The sequence below is a fragment of the Sciurus vulgaris genome (genome assembly GCF_902686455.1).
Source record: "Sciurus vulgaris genome assembly, chromosome: 12".
Lineage (NCBI taxonomy): Eukaryota > Metazoa > Chordata > Mammalia > Rodentia > Sciuridae > Sciurus > Sciurus vulgaris.
The window spans coordinates 104,267,406-104,280,293 of record NC_136473.1 but is presented as its reverse complement, the minus strand read 5'-3'; the positions used below and the strand labels follow the sequence as shown (position 1 = coordinate 104,280,293).

Genomic DNA, 12,888 nt, shown 5'->3' with positions numbered 1-12,888 from the left:
ATCCATCTAGTGGCTAACAGTGGAGAGAAGACAATTACATCACTCGATCCCCAAAGCTAGAGAATCCAGGACACTGGCAGAAGCACAGTCCTGGAGTGAGCCTTCAGCTCCTGTGAGGCAGCCAGTTCAGCTGTCAGACTCACACCACCCTGGGGTTGGGGGAGAGGCCAAGGCAAAGCAAACAGGGGCTCTCACCACCCACAAATCTGCTTTACCACCCACGAAGTGGACTTATCCCTAAAGTGGACTGCCCTCCTCTGCAGAGGATCTCCCTCCTTGTAAGGCAAGACTCTTAGTGAGATAAAATGACAGGGCCCAGAGGAGGCTAAAACCGTGTGACAGCGTGGAGGCAAGATCTTAACCGCTTTGCTTTCTCCAGAGAATGAATCCATTCAAACATTTCCTTGAAAACAATGAAGGTCAAAGGCTAAGTTGGATTCACCAATGAGGCTGAGTCCAAAGAAAAGCTCCTGATCACTTCTGATGGCATCTCTAGGTCAGCATTTCTCAGGATGACACAAAAGCCATCTTTCTTGATTTTAGAAGGCTTTGGCTCCCAGGTTTGCAAAACATATTGAGCACCTGTTCTGAGCTAGACTCTTGGAAAAGTCCTTCATGTGGACTAGACAGAAATATGGTGAGCAATTACACACTTGATGAATTCCTGTGTGGTTGAATGAGTGTCACCAACAAGTCTTAAGTAAGGGGTCAAGGTCAGCCTGCAGGAAGGTCTCTCACAGGAGCTGGGGCTGACCTTGTTCTCTTTAACAATTCCACCAGTGACTCGGAGAAAAATCACTGAACCTATCTTAACTGCAGTAATACCCCTAGTCACAGGGGGTGAGTTCCAAGACCCCCAGACAGAGGCCTGAAAATGTGGATGGTACTGAATTCCAGACATTCTGTTTTTTTTTTTTTTTTTTTTTTCATACATACTGAACTTTCATCTTTCGTTTAAAGGAAGTGCTTTCTGATTTTTCCTTGGCATATCCAAATTGCCAGCATTACTACTCTTGCATTTTGGGACCATTAAGTAAAATAAGCATTCTTGAACACAAGCACTATGGTAAAGTAACGGATGCTCTGATAACTCAAGTGGCCACTAAGAAGCTCATGGGTGGTGGTGTGTACACCATGGGTATTCTGGAAAAAGAAATGAGTCACGTTCTGGGTGAAATGGAGAGATACCACACAAGATTTCAACATGCTTCTTAGAATGACATGCAATGGAAGACTTATGAATTAGTTATTCTAGAATTTTCCATTTAACATTTTCAGGCAATGGTTGACTGCAGGTTACTGAAACCTCAGGGAGTGAAATTTGCAAATTGCAGAAGGTAGGAGGGGTAGCTAGTGCGTGAGACAACAGAGTCGAGATTCAAAGGATTTCGATGGGCTGCATGTTAAAATTTAATAGGGTGTTGTATAAGAACTGCATCTAGGTCAAGACAATGGACTGTTGTCTTGAACATATTTGCTCTTTCTGACAGCAATCCTGTGAAAAAAGATCTTTAGCTGACCACAAAGTTGTAAGTCAACACCATGACTTTACTCTTAAAGGACTTAACATAAGTGTAACTTAGAATTCGTGAACAGAAAACACAGGACAAGAAACACACATGAGGAAGACCATGGAGTGATTTGATCAGTCTTAGACCTTAAGGGCATAACGACACACTAGGGGGACCCAGAAGACATCTAAACCAAGAGGTTTAGGACTTGCAATCTACAGAACAGTAGACAGGATCAGGTGCATTCAGAAGAGAAGGCTCAGTGGAGAGTCTATCCTCTAGGGAAGCAGGCAAACATCCACAAGAAGCCAGCCCACAGGAGGGGACTTATTTGTTCACAGACATCCACATCATGCTCTTCAGAAGATCAATGGATTTCTCTAATTCACACCAAGGTTCTTCTGCATGAACTAGCAGCCCAAAGCATAGAGAAAGAAGCCAACATATTCCTTATTCAAAGGACAGAGCTGACCAAACAGGTGGAAGTTACAGGGAAACACATTTTGGCTCAGCTTAAAGATCTGTCTAAGAATCCACATGGCAACAATGGAATGTGCTTCCTCTTCAAATAACACCGCCCCCATCGCCGGAGTGTGCAGTGGCTGGGAGGCCATCTGCTGAAACACTGCAGGAGGGATCTCTACACCAGGTGGCAGGTTGGATAATACGACCTCGAGGTGGGCTTCCAACTCCGAGTGTCTGGAATTGTCAGCAATCTAGCTGAGATTCCTACTCTTACTTCCTAAAATTAGGGAGGTGACTCACCACTTCCATGAGAGAAGCTGAAATTTCCTAGGGTTTACATAAGACCTGCATTCAGGTTCAGAAAACAGAGACCAAAGCAGTCTGCCCAAACCATCTCCAAAACACAGCAGGACTTGGAGGATGGTCACTAGGCATTGCTCATGAAGGTCACTGAAGGATGGGCACATTCCTTCATTTATTTAACAAATATTTATTGAGTACCTACTATGTTCCAGGTAGGACAGTGCAAGTGTATATAAGAGATGTTACTTCTACCCACTGGAATTTACTTGCCAGTGGTGACAATTCTACTCGGCTGCCAAATTGTCATTAAGATCACATCATTTGGTGAAAGTTCAAAGAATGTCAAGTTATGCCATGATCAGTGAGAGACATCATTGGGAAGGATCCTTACTGCCATCAGTAAGTATCCTAAGTGCTTAAATATTTCATAAGAGCAATATTTATTGAGTATCCTCTTTAGATTTTCTGAATAGTCCTTATAACAACTGATGATGAGATATAATACCTTATTTTCAGTGATGAGGAAATTGAGCCTTCTAAAGTTTACAGAGTTAGCCCCAAAGGGCTTTTAAGTAGAAGAAATAAAATTTGAGCCCAAGTCTGCCTGATTCCACCTCTGAGCTCTTCCCATGATGCTCTGCTGCCTCCCATAAACACGTGAGCAGGTGAGGGCCAAGGCGTGGCTCAGTGGTGGAGCACTTACCTAGCACACACAAGGCCCTCACTACAAAAACAAACGAAACCATGTGCCCAGGTGAGCATTACCTTTTTGAAGTGAAGTGCACTCAGCCTCCTGGCTAGGAGGAAGAGGTGTGACCCTAAGTGAAATCAGTTATTAAGACTACACCTAATCATGTCCCAGTACCTCCTTCCTAAGCCAGACAGTGTGAGAAAATAGATGGTCCTACTCACCAAGGGTGAGGGAGACATTGCTCCTGACCTGCTGGGCAAGGGTTCTGAAATCTCTGCCAGTAGAAAGGACCTGCCTCGGTATTTTACATCAGTGCTAGTAAATGGGTCCGTGCACCCCATGGGTGGAGTCCGTGGTACCGGCCGTGCCATGCTCTCTACTACAGCAGGTCCTCTGCGCTTGAACCCATGGCTACCCCTTCACAGCAGCCTTGGCACACAGCTATGCAGTAACGGGCCTGTCCCCACAGACAGCTACCAACTGGGCCTCCCAGCCCAAGCCCAACGGAAGTGCCTACTTCACCTGAACTGGGCCTCAGCCAGTGGCATTCACTGTGTTCGGCCCTCCAGCAAGGCCCCTCAGTGACTTGTCACTCTCCCCAGGCCTTTACATCATTCTGAAAGAGAGTCTCAGCTCAGGACTCACACTGAAAGTTTTAAACTAGGCTCAACTCGTGGAGCATTTGTTCTGGGTCTTCAGGATGAATTTCAGCTCTGTCACCTGAGGCTCTCAGGAACAAGAGCCCTTGAGGGGGCTGACAAAAGAATCTCTTTAGGAACTACACTTCTCTTTTCTTGCCTATGGGACTCTCCAGGTGCTGTGATACCCAAGAGATTCACCTGTGAAATGGGGACAAGAATAGTTCCTAGCTATGGTGATGAAATGAGAAGTACATCTGTGGGCGCAGGACAAGAGCTCCAAGGGTGCTGCTGCCTGGCAAGAACCGCCTAAACGGCAGCTTTGTCACTACTGGTCGCAACATAACCGGTGTTGCTACCATAGCTGCAGGGCAGAGGTGGAGGCTGCAGGGCAGAGGTGGGGGCTGCAGGGCAGAGGTGGAGGCTGCAGGGCAGAGGTGGGGGCTGCAGGGCAGAGGTAGGGGGGCTGCAGGGCAGAGGTGGGGGGGCTGCAGGGCAGAGGAGGGGGCTGCAGGGCAGAGGTGGAGGGGCTGCAGGGCAGAGGTGGGGGCTGCAGGGCAGAGGTGGGGGCTGCAGGGCAGAGGTAGGGGGGCTGCAATGTCAGGCAGGCAAAGTTCTGGCTCATCGGTATTTTTAACTCAATGCCAGTTCTACTTCCCCAGTGTGGACTCTGCTCCTATTTGTGACCATTCCATGGGGGGCACACTTGGTCCATTTAAAGTTGAGTTTTCCCACATGGTCATAAGCCAGAGCCCCTGCCATACCTCAGGATGGGGGAGGCCACGCTGAGAGCTGGCACCCCAGGGAGCCCTCCACCTGCAGGACTAATGGGGCTAATGTGGCCTCAGGGCTCTGAGCAGCTGTTGGACTCTGCGCCGTCTACTCAGCAGGTGTCTAGGGACCCTCTGACATCTAAGGGTCTTAAATCCAAAGCCAAAACCAAATGGCAGACCTGAAGTGGGCTTTATCTCCTCAAGCCAACGATGCCACCCTCCACCCGGAAAACCCTGTGGGACTAGGTGGGAAGGAGGCCACAGGGAAGGAAAGGGTAAGTACAGTGGTTGAAGCCCTTTATGGTCTCATGAAAAGACCTGGATGTTGCCTTGGAGTTCTGTTTCGCACTCGGTGACCCTGGGCACGAGCCACAGAGCCTCATATACACCTTTATCAGTATGTGCATACATACACGCACACGTGCATGCGTACATACATATAGACATATGATAAAAAGAAGGGATGGTTAAAAACAGCATTGTACCTAAACAAATAAAGCAAAAAGTCTGTATGAGTTCACTGGGACAGACTTTCTTTTTGCTGTTCTATTTTTTTTCTCAATTTTCTACCAATTGTGTGTATGTTAAGAGGAGTTTGTTCTGAATGCAAGTCTCTAAACCACTTTCTTTCAACAGGAAGAGGTTAAAGTTGATTGAGGGTTTTAATTTAGACATTAAGAATAACTTCAAATAATGTACCATAGTGGTAACTTTAAAACTTCTGTTCTGTATCTTCCCCCATTTTGTGATTAGAAAAGTACACACATTTATTGTTAAATTATGAGAGAACAAAAAATATGCAGTATTGCAGTGGATGACTGGAAGCAACTCTTTTAGTGCCCGGAAGAAGAAATTGGAAGGAAACATGTCAAAAAAGGCGGTGGTAGTTTCCTCTAAGCTTGAGATAATGAGTAAATTTCTTTTCCTATTGATTTAAAAAAAAAAAAAAAAAAAAGATAAACAGCCAAAATTTCCAAAACTGAGAAAAATAATAGCAGTCTCCCACCTAGTATTCTGATACTGAAACTCAAGGAAACTGAAGGTCCAGGGAGCATTCCTAGTGGAAAATATCCATGCATTCAGTGGAATATATAAATTCAGGACACTCTCTGGAAAGCATAGGCAAGACATAAAACATTCATTTCTATAAAATTGAAACAATTTATCTTCCATTCTTGAGCAGATGGGAAGGTAAATTGAGGTTGATTTTTTTTCACCCCGGTGGTCATGTTGGAGGAAATAAGTGTTCCCGCCTCCGGCACTGTTTAAAATAAGTCTCTCGGTGCAGTGACTGGACTGGTCAGAGGCAGCAGGACAGTTGAGTGTTGCCTCCTGTGGAGGAAGGCAGTACTGTTGATGGACACCTGTCAGCCAAGTGCAGGGGGCAGGGGGAGGAAGATGAGTCTGCTTGGTCCTGGGGGTGGGGTATGGAGGAGCAGAGGGTATCTGTCTACCTCCCCTCTGCAGCTGATAAATCTCAGAGTGTGATGTGCCTCTTAAATCTTTATTTGCCCACCTGATTTCTCTCCAATACCCAGTTATTAATATAGACTGGCCACCAGTCTGTGACCACCTGTGGTCACAGGTCACATTGCTTCACTTCTCGGTCCCTCCACTTCCTATCCAGTAAAATGCAAAGATTTGATAGGCTGCCCCCAGCCACTGGTCTACAAACCCCTTCTTAGCTCACTGGAGGGGATGGTGCCCCATAAGATGGTGCTCTCCAGGTCTAGCTCAGGAAGTGCTCCCAAGTCTGCTGTGCCTTAGACTCATCAGAGGGGGCAAGTTCAATGCACAGACTCTGGGCTCGCTTCTGGATCTATGGAATTAATATCACTAGGGGTAGGAATCAGATGTCAGTATTTTAAATAAGCTCCCTAGATGTTACCTAAGTAGCTGCTTCTCAGACTGGCCCCTGCTAGGGCATGCTAAATAACCAAGGTGACAACTGACTTCAAGAAAGAACCAAAGGGCCTCACCCCATACTGACCACAGGGTCAACACTAGTTCTTCAAGATTCTCGTGTGACTAAGAAAAAGGGGTCCATCAGGGCAAATAAGCTCTTCATCTCAGAGCTGGCTCGCCCTGGCCTACACAGTCTCCCCGGTTCCCTGTCTGCAGAAGATGAGGCGCCTCCCTCTCTCCGGCTGGCTGACCACGCAGTTTCTGTGAAAATGGGTCAAGAAAACTTATTTTCACTTGAGAAAAGCCCTGCAAACAAGATGCAGAGTGAGTCTGTGAAACCAACTGGGTGGGGTCTGGAGAGACTGAGGCCCTACCAAGCTGGCCAGAGATGCTGGTAGTGGAGATGCCCCTTCACACATCCAGGCCCTACCTGCTCACCCAGGGAGGCTGGGGTCTCCTCCCAGGGGCAGCATCTCCACTGGAAGCAGCTACAGGGGGCTTCTGCAGCGAAGGAAGTGGGGGCTTTGGGGTCCCTTCCAAGGGCCTCCTTCCTTAGAGTAATGGTGACATGAGAGGAGAGAAGAGAGCAGTCTGCACTGCCTCCGGGAGGAGGAAGAGGAGCAGGCAGCTAGCAGAATAGAACAGAAACAGGAGGGGAACACAGATCGAGAAATAACCAGCCAAGCAAATTCCCAGAAACCCGCCTGAGCGGCAAGTGACAGGACGGGGTGGGGGAGGAAGGGGGCTAATGGGAAGATGATCCCATTGGAGGATGGCGTGGCAGTGACCAGAGCTGGGCACAGACAGGGAGGTCTGGGCTGCGGGGCAGGAGAGGAGGGTGCCTGAGACAAAGGAGGGGTCACAGGCTGGCTGACAAATCTGGTCTGAGGGGTTGGGGGAAGGTAACCAGGGCAGCCCTGATGTGACCAGAGGGAGGGGAAGAAAAGCCAGACGAAACGGGCAAAAAAAAATCAGGAAATGTCACGTGTCACAAAGACTGTCTGACCCCAAGTGAGTCACTTCTGAAGAGACTCGGGGCTGCGGAAAGGCCAGACTCCGTCCAAGCCCTGGGCTGGCTCCATCCAGCATGCCAGTCACTGCCCTCCATGGGGTAGCCTTTGCGGTGTGGCTTTGACAGTCGAGGAGAGGGTTCCTGCTCAGCTCCGGGTGCCCAGGAGAAGGGAAGATGGGTTTTGGATCTTTCTGAAAAGGGCAGAGCTTGGTCTCAGCTCAATACCAGGAACCCAGGGGCAAAGGCATCCTTTTCCCCAGCCCTGGCCCTTGTTCTGTGAGGGGTCTCCAGCAAAATGTTTAAAGGGGCGTCATTCTGGCAACCCAATAAAATCACCTCCTGTCAAGGACAGGTTTGCAGAAAGACAGAGGGGCCGAGGCAGACCCTGGGGAACACGGTCCTCACGGTTGGCTGTAAGGAAGCTGGAGCCTATGTTTGGGACATTTGCTCTTTTTAAAGATTTAGTCCCTAAGAAGTCGCTCCCAGGTGGGTGAGAAGTGGGGAGAAGTCACAGAAATGGAAGGAAAGGAAAAGGAAGCAGGTGGGCCTGGGGAAAGGACCCTACTGAGAGAACACGGACGGCGTGTGAATGAGCATGTGCGCCTCTCTGGGGGCGCTGGCAGAGTCTCCTCCTGAGCAGCCCATGGAGAGAGGAGGGGTCGACTGAGCGCGGCCCTTCCTGACGACAGCTTTTAAATCCTTGGAGAAACACCTGTTCATTTTCCACAGCAGGTTTCTTCCCGTCTCATGAATTATCACTCTGTCTCCATCCTTCAGCATTGAAACCTAGTGATATTTGATATTTCTCTAGTGGAGAATCTCCTTGGTATTGCCCTCTGTAGCTGAGATGCCAGAATAAGAAATCAGACTATTATTTACCAGGAATCTTCAAATGCATGAATTTAATCTAATTGTGGTATTCTGAAAAATGTATCTAGAGGCCCCTGGGTACACTTTTAATTTAACAAAAAAACATTATTATGGCCTTTCTTAATAACTCCAAAGTAGCTAAATAAATTTGTTTTTTTCTTCTCTCATATTTTCATGTAAATCAATCTCTCTCGCCTCCTTCACCCTCCTATATTGTTTTCGTTTCTCATCTGTGAAAATTTCCAATTTGTCTTTGCTGTCCTAGCAAACAAATCTTAAATATAGACTCTAATAGTTCCCGGCTGTGTCCGCGCAGCTACAGGGGTGGGAGGCCAAGGAGTTACTCAGTGAATTCACGAAGGGAAGGCAGGAGCTGTTGCACACCACTGGGCTGGGTGAGGACCCTTCCCCCGGGGGCCTCTGACAGCTGGGTCACATGGGGGTGTGGGGAGGGGGTGTTGTGACAGGGAATGATTGATTTTGTTGCCAACATCGAGGGACAAGCATGTGACCTCCAACACCCCATGTTCTTTTAATGACCCATTAGAAATCTGCCATCCCTGACTTTAGATCTTTTTGAGGCTTTTAGCAAGTAGAACCTGAGTTCAATGATTTTACAACCTTCCTCCTGGACTCTGTCACCTGGAGGAAGAGAGTAAGGGCTTCACCAGCCAGCTCAACACATGGCTTCTCAACCTGCCTCCCTTCTCCCAGGCGTTTTTGGCAGAATGAGAGTCACTAGGAAAGTGTTAAAACCCCCTTGATTCATGTCCCTTATACACATGCTCTCCAATTCTCTTGTCATTTTTTGCTGTCTGTTCTTCAAAACTTTTATCTGCAGGATAGTTTCAGGAGTATATTTTACTTGGAGAATCCACATAAATAAAAATCTCCAGTGGATTTCATGTTCGCTTGAATTTTTGTTTCTCTTGGGATTACTTATTTGATTTTGAAGGGTCTCAAAAACAATGTGACAGTCAACCTGGAACATCCCTCCTCTGCTAACAGCTCCGGGGTCTGCACACGTGAGAGTAATGTCTAGCGCTTCCATAAATGAGACCTCTGAGACCTAGACTTCACCTGCCCCAGACTCCTCTGTCTCTGTCATTGACACTCTGACTGCATCTGCCCTTCCTGGGAAAACCATGCTTCGTATGTCTCCAGGCCTCTGTTCCCACCGTCCCCTTCACTTAGAGTCATCTTCTCCACCTGTCAATGGTTCAAAATCCAACTTCTCCTGAAGTCCAGCTCCAGATCCTTCAACCTCCTGTAAGTCACCCCTGAACTGGAATCTCATGCACCACTGCTCACACCTTTACTCTAAGAGGAGGTCTTAGAATTCAGTACAATTATTCAGTTACACTCTTTCCTACCTATGTAGACTATCAGTTCTTCCAGAGCAGAGGCCCCATCTTCTTATGTATAGCAACCTCGCACACTGAACCCCAAGGGTAACGAGCTGAATGTTTGTTAAAATCATAAATGAGTGGGAGAATAAATGATGGAATATCCTAGTGAGAGGATTCCTGAAATATGCTGGCTCCCTCACACACACAGATGTGTCCACACAGCACAGTCGCAAAGGTTGTGCGTATCCTAACATAATACGTACGCATCGCCCCACACATGCACAGCCAGGTAAAACAGAGAGCTAGACAGAAGCTGGGTAAAATTGCAGATGCAAGGCCTCTGCCCCCACAACCATCCATTTGTAACTTTTTTTATTAATGTCCTTGATCAGTTTTCTTCCCTGTCTGAAAGTCACGGATGCTTATTTCTATTTTTCTCCTGGTACAGCAACCCTGATTTTTCACAAAGGAATTTGTTTTAACTATTACTAGCCTAGGATTTGGTTGTTCTTTCTCAAAAGGATGTTCAGTTATCTGAACGTATGCAGCGTCAGAATGCTAAAGAAATAACATCAATCCCCACACGCAGGCTGCTTACCTTCGCCCTCCGGAACATTAAACAAAATTTCCAGAAAAACCGGCCTACCATTGATTTTTCCATAATACCCCAATACGTATCATTATTTGGCAATCTGTCAGGCAGTTTTCAATTTCAGTGACAGTCTTCGCATTCAAAGCAATTTCGATTAATTTTGTGAGAATCATTTAAAGAAACATGGCAGCAGGTCCCTGATTTAAATCAAGATGCATGGCATCTTCTACTTTTCGCTTTTCTTGTCATTTTAGGAGAAAAAAAAAATGCAGTCATTTGTCTGGCGCTGTTTTATAAACATCAACCCAGGCTGCTTATCACTCCTGGTTCCTTTATCCTCAGGAGAGTCACAGTTTTTCTTTCCTGCTAACATTTGCTCCATTATTTTATTAGTGTTCAAAATGAGACCTTGTAGACAGTGATGATCATAGAATAATGGAAATTAGAGATGGAAATGACAGATTAGGTCTCCTTGCCCGTTTCCTGGGGCCAATGTTCTCGTCAGTCTGCAGTTCCGTGCTTTAGCCTGTCTTGTTCTAGATGAACCAATGCAGGGTCCCCACTGTTCCCCGAGGCCCTTGTCTACATCCTAAGACTGTCTCTACACACAGCCAGAGGGGATGTCGAAGGCTTGTGCAATTACCAAGGGAAGTCAGGCCCATCCTCGCAGAACCCGTCTTCAAGGCCAGGGACGTGGAGGCTTGAGCGATTAACCACCAAATCCAATCACTGCAGAGAGCCAGACTGCAGCGTTCAGGGCAAAAGTGAAATGATATTTTGTAGTTGTTTTCTTCGGCAGCAAGTTTGTAGGGTAAGAGTTAGAGAGGAGGGATCCATCGCCCTTTATAATATCGTACTCAATGAAAATCACGGTCAACCGCGAGCCGCAGCCATCCCATAAGCGACAGGCGATAGGGCTGGCTCCACAGCAACTAGGCAAACATGAATTTCAGCGGTTCAGAGAGGGAGGCGACTCTGCGGATTCTAAATAGTGAGCAGCTCTCTTTTTCATACTGCTCTTGACATCTGTTTGCAAAGGCCTCTGGCTCCTCACCAATCCTTCAATCATAAAGACCACCTCGAATGTATTGACCCTTCTTAGGAACACCTTCCTCTGAATTTTGTGGACGGCCTCTCTGATCTCAGATCTGGCTGAAACCGAGCCATCCTTCATTTTCTCTAATAGAAAAATGTCACGGCATCAGGACTTCCCCAGGTTTTCTGACCTGTGACTCAGATTTCCTTCCCCTAACTCCGTTCTCCCTTGTCCTTAGCCCACCACTTCAACCTGTTCCAGAGCATTTGCCCTCTTCTCAGGCCTGCGGGCATCGATCACGCCTTGACTAGTCATCAGCTGGCCAAGTGCTCAGAGTTGAGTTCCTCTATCCCCTTATCATAAATCACTCCCTGGGGCTCTTCAATCATTTTTATTGCTCTTCTCCAAACCCTCACCCATTTGTCACCATATTTATTGCTTTGAGAGTCCAGAACTACATTCAGTATTCTAGGTTTGGTCTCATCAGACTCATACAGAAGGGGCTCACCGTCGACCTCAGGGACAAGAGTCCTCTGCGGCAATGTCTGAAAGGAGGTGCGCCTCTCTTTTCCACCTTGTCAGGCTGCAAATATCTAATTTTCAGTCCAAGTAGTCACTCCAAGATGCCATTTGCCTAGATTTCCTTCTTGTTTTCCCTGTTCAATTGATTTCTGTTATTAGTGAGCATTTATCGATCGCTTCCCCTCCCCCACTACTTAGCTAAAGCAGAAAGCAGGCTCTCAGCATCCAAAATAACGTACAAAATTGCTTTTTAAAATGCAGTGAGAGGTGTACGTACAGTGGTTTTATAGCAGTGTGGATATACTTAATGCCATAGAGTTGTACACTTTAGAAACGATTAAAATGGTAAATTTTATGTTAGGCATGTCATCACAATGCAAGCATTAAAACATGTGAAAAAATAAAAAATACTTCCAGATGTGGTGGCACATGCCTATAATCCCAGTGACTCAGGAGGTTGAGGGAGGTGGATCCTGAGCTTGAAGCCAGCCTCAGCAACTTATCGAGGCCCTACGCAACTCAGTGAGACCCTGTCTCTAAATGAAATATAAAAAAGGGCTGAGGATGTGGCTCAGTGGTTAAGCACCCCTGGGTTCAATCCTGCTCCCCCCAGTACTAAAATAAAAATAAAAAGTAGACCTTTCTAGAATGGTGTTGCACACCTGTAATCCCAGCAACTCAGGAGGATGAGTGAGAAGGATTGCAAGCTCAGCAACTTAGCAAGGTCCTTTTTCAAAATAAGAAATAGAAAAGACTGGGATGTAGCTCAGTGTTAAAGCTCCCCTTGGTTCAATCCCCCAGTACTGCATTAAAAATATAAGCAAATAAGTAAATAAAGTACAAGGTAACTTCTTTGTCCCAGCCATGAGAGCCCAGCCATGAGAGCTCAGGGGATAGCAAAGTTCCCACAGGGAAGTAGAACTGGGGACCTGGCAAAGATAGGCTTGCTCGTCCCAGAGTGTACCCTGAGCTTTTGCACTTCACCCCTGCTGATGGTGCTGGGGAAAAGTCCCTACTCATGTCAGTCTTGCAAAGCTGGTCAAGCTGCAAGAGCGCCACACCACAATCTGTGTGACTGAGGGTATCTGCCACTACATCACCAGCTAAGCTCAGCCTCCGGAATCCATGTGGCTGGGCTGGATGTGAAAGGGTGAGGCCCAATCTGGGGTCCAGATCCCAGCTGGCTGCTGCAGGCTGTGAATCAGAACCCTCATTCTGACT

The 12,888-nt window shown here is 47.0% G+C and overlaps 1 protein-coding gene across 3 annotated transcripts in view; it reads right to left on the bottom strand.

Annotated features, from left to right (window-relative positions):
* The window catches only part of ASTN1 (astrotactin 1), a 287,138-nt gene that overhangs the window by 129,501 nt on the left and 144,749 nt on the right, over positions 1-12,888 (bottom strand). The gene's annotated exons all lie outside the window — the stretch shown is intronic.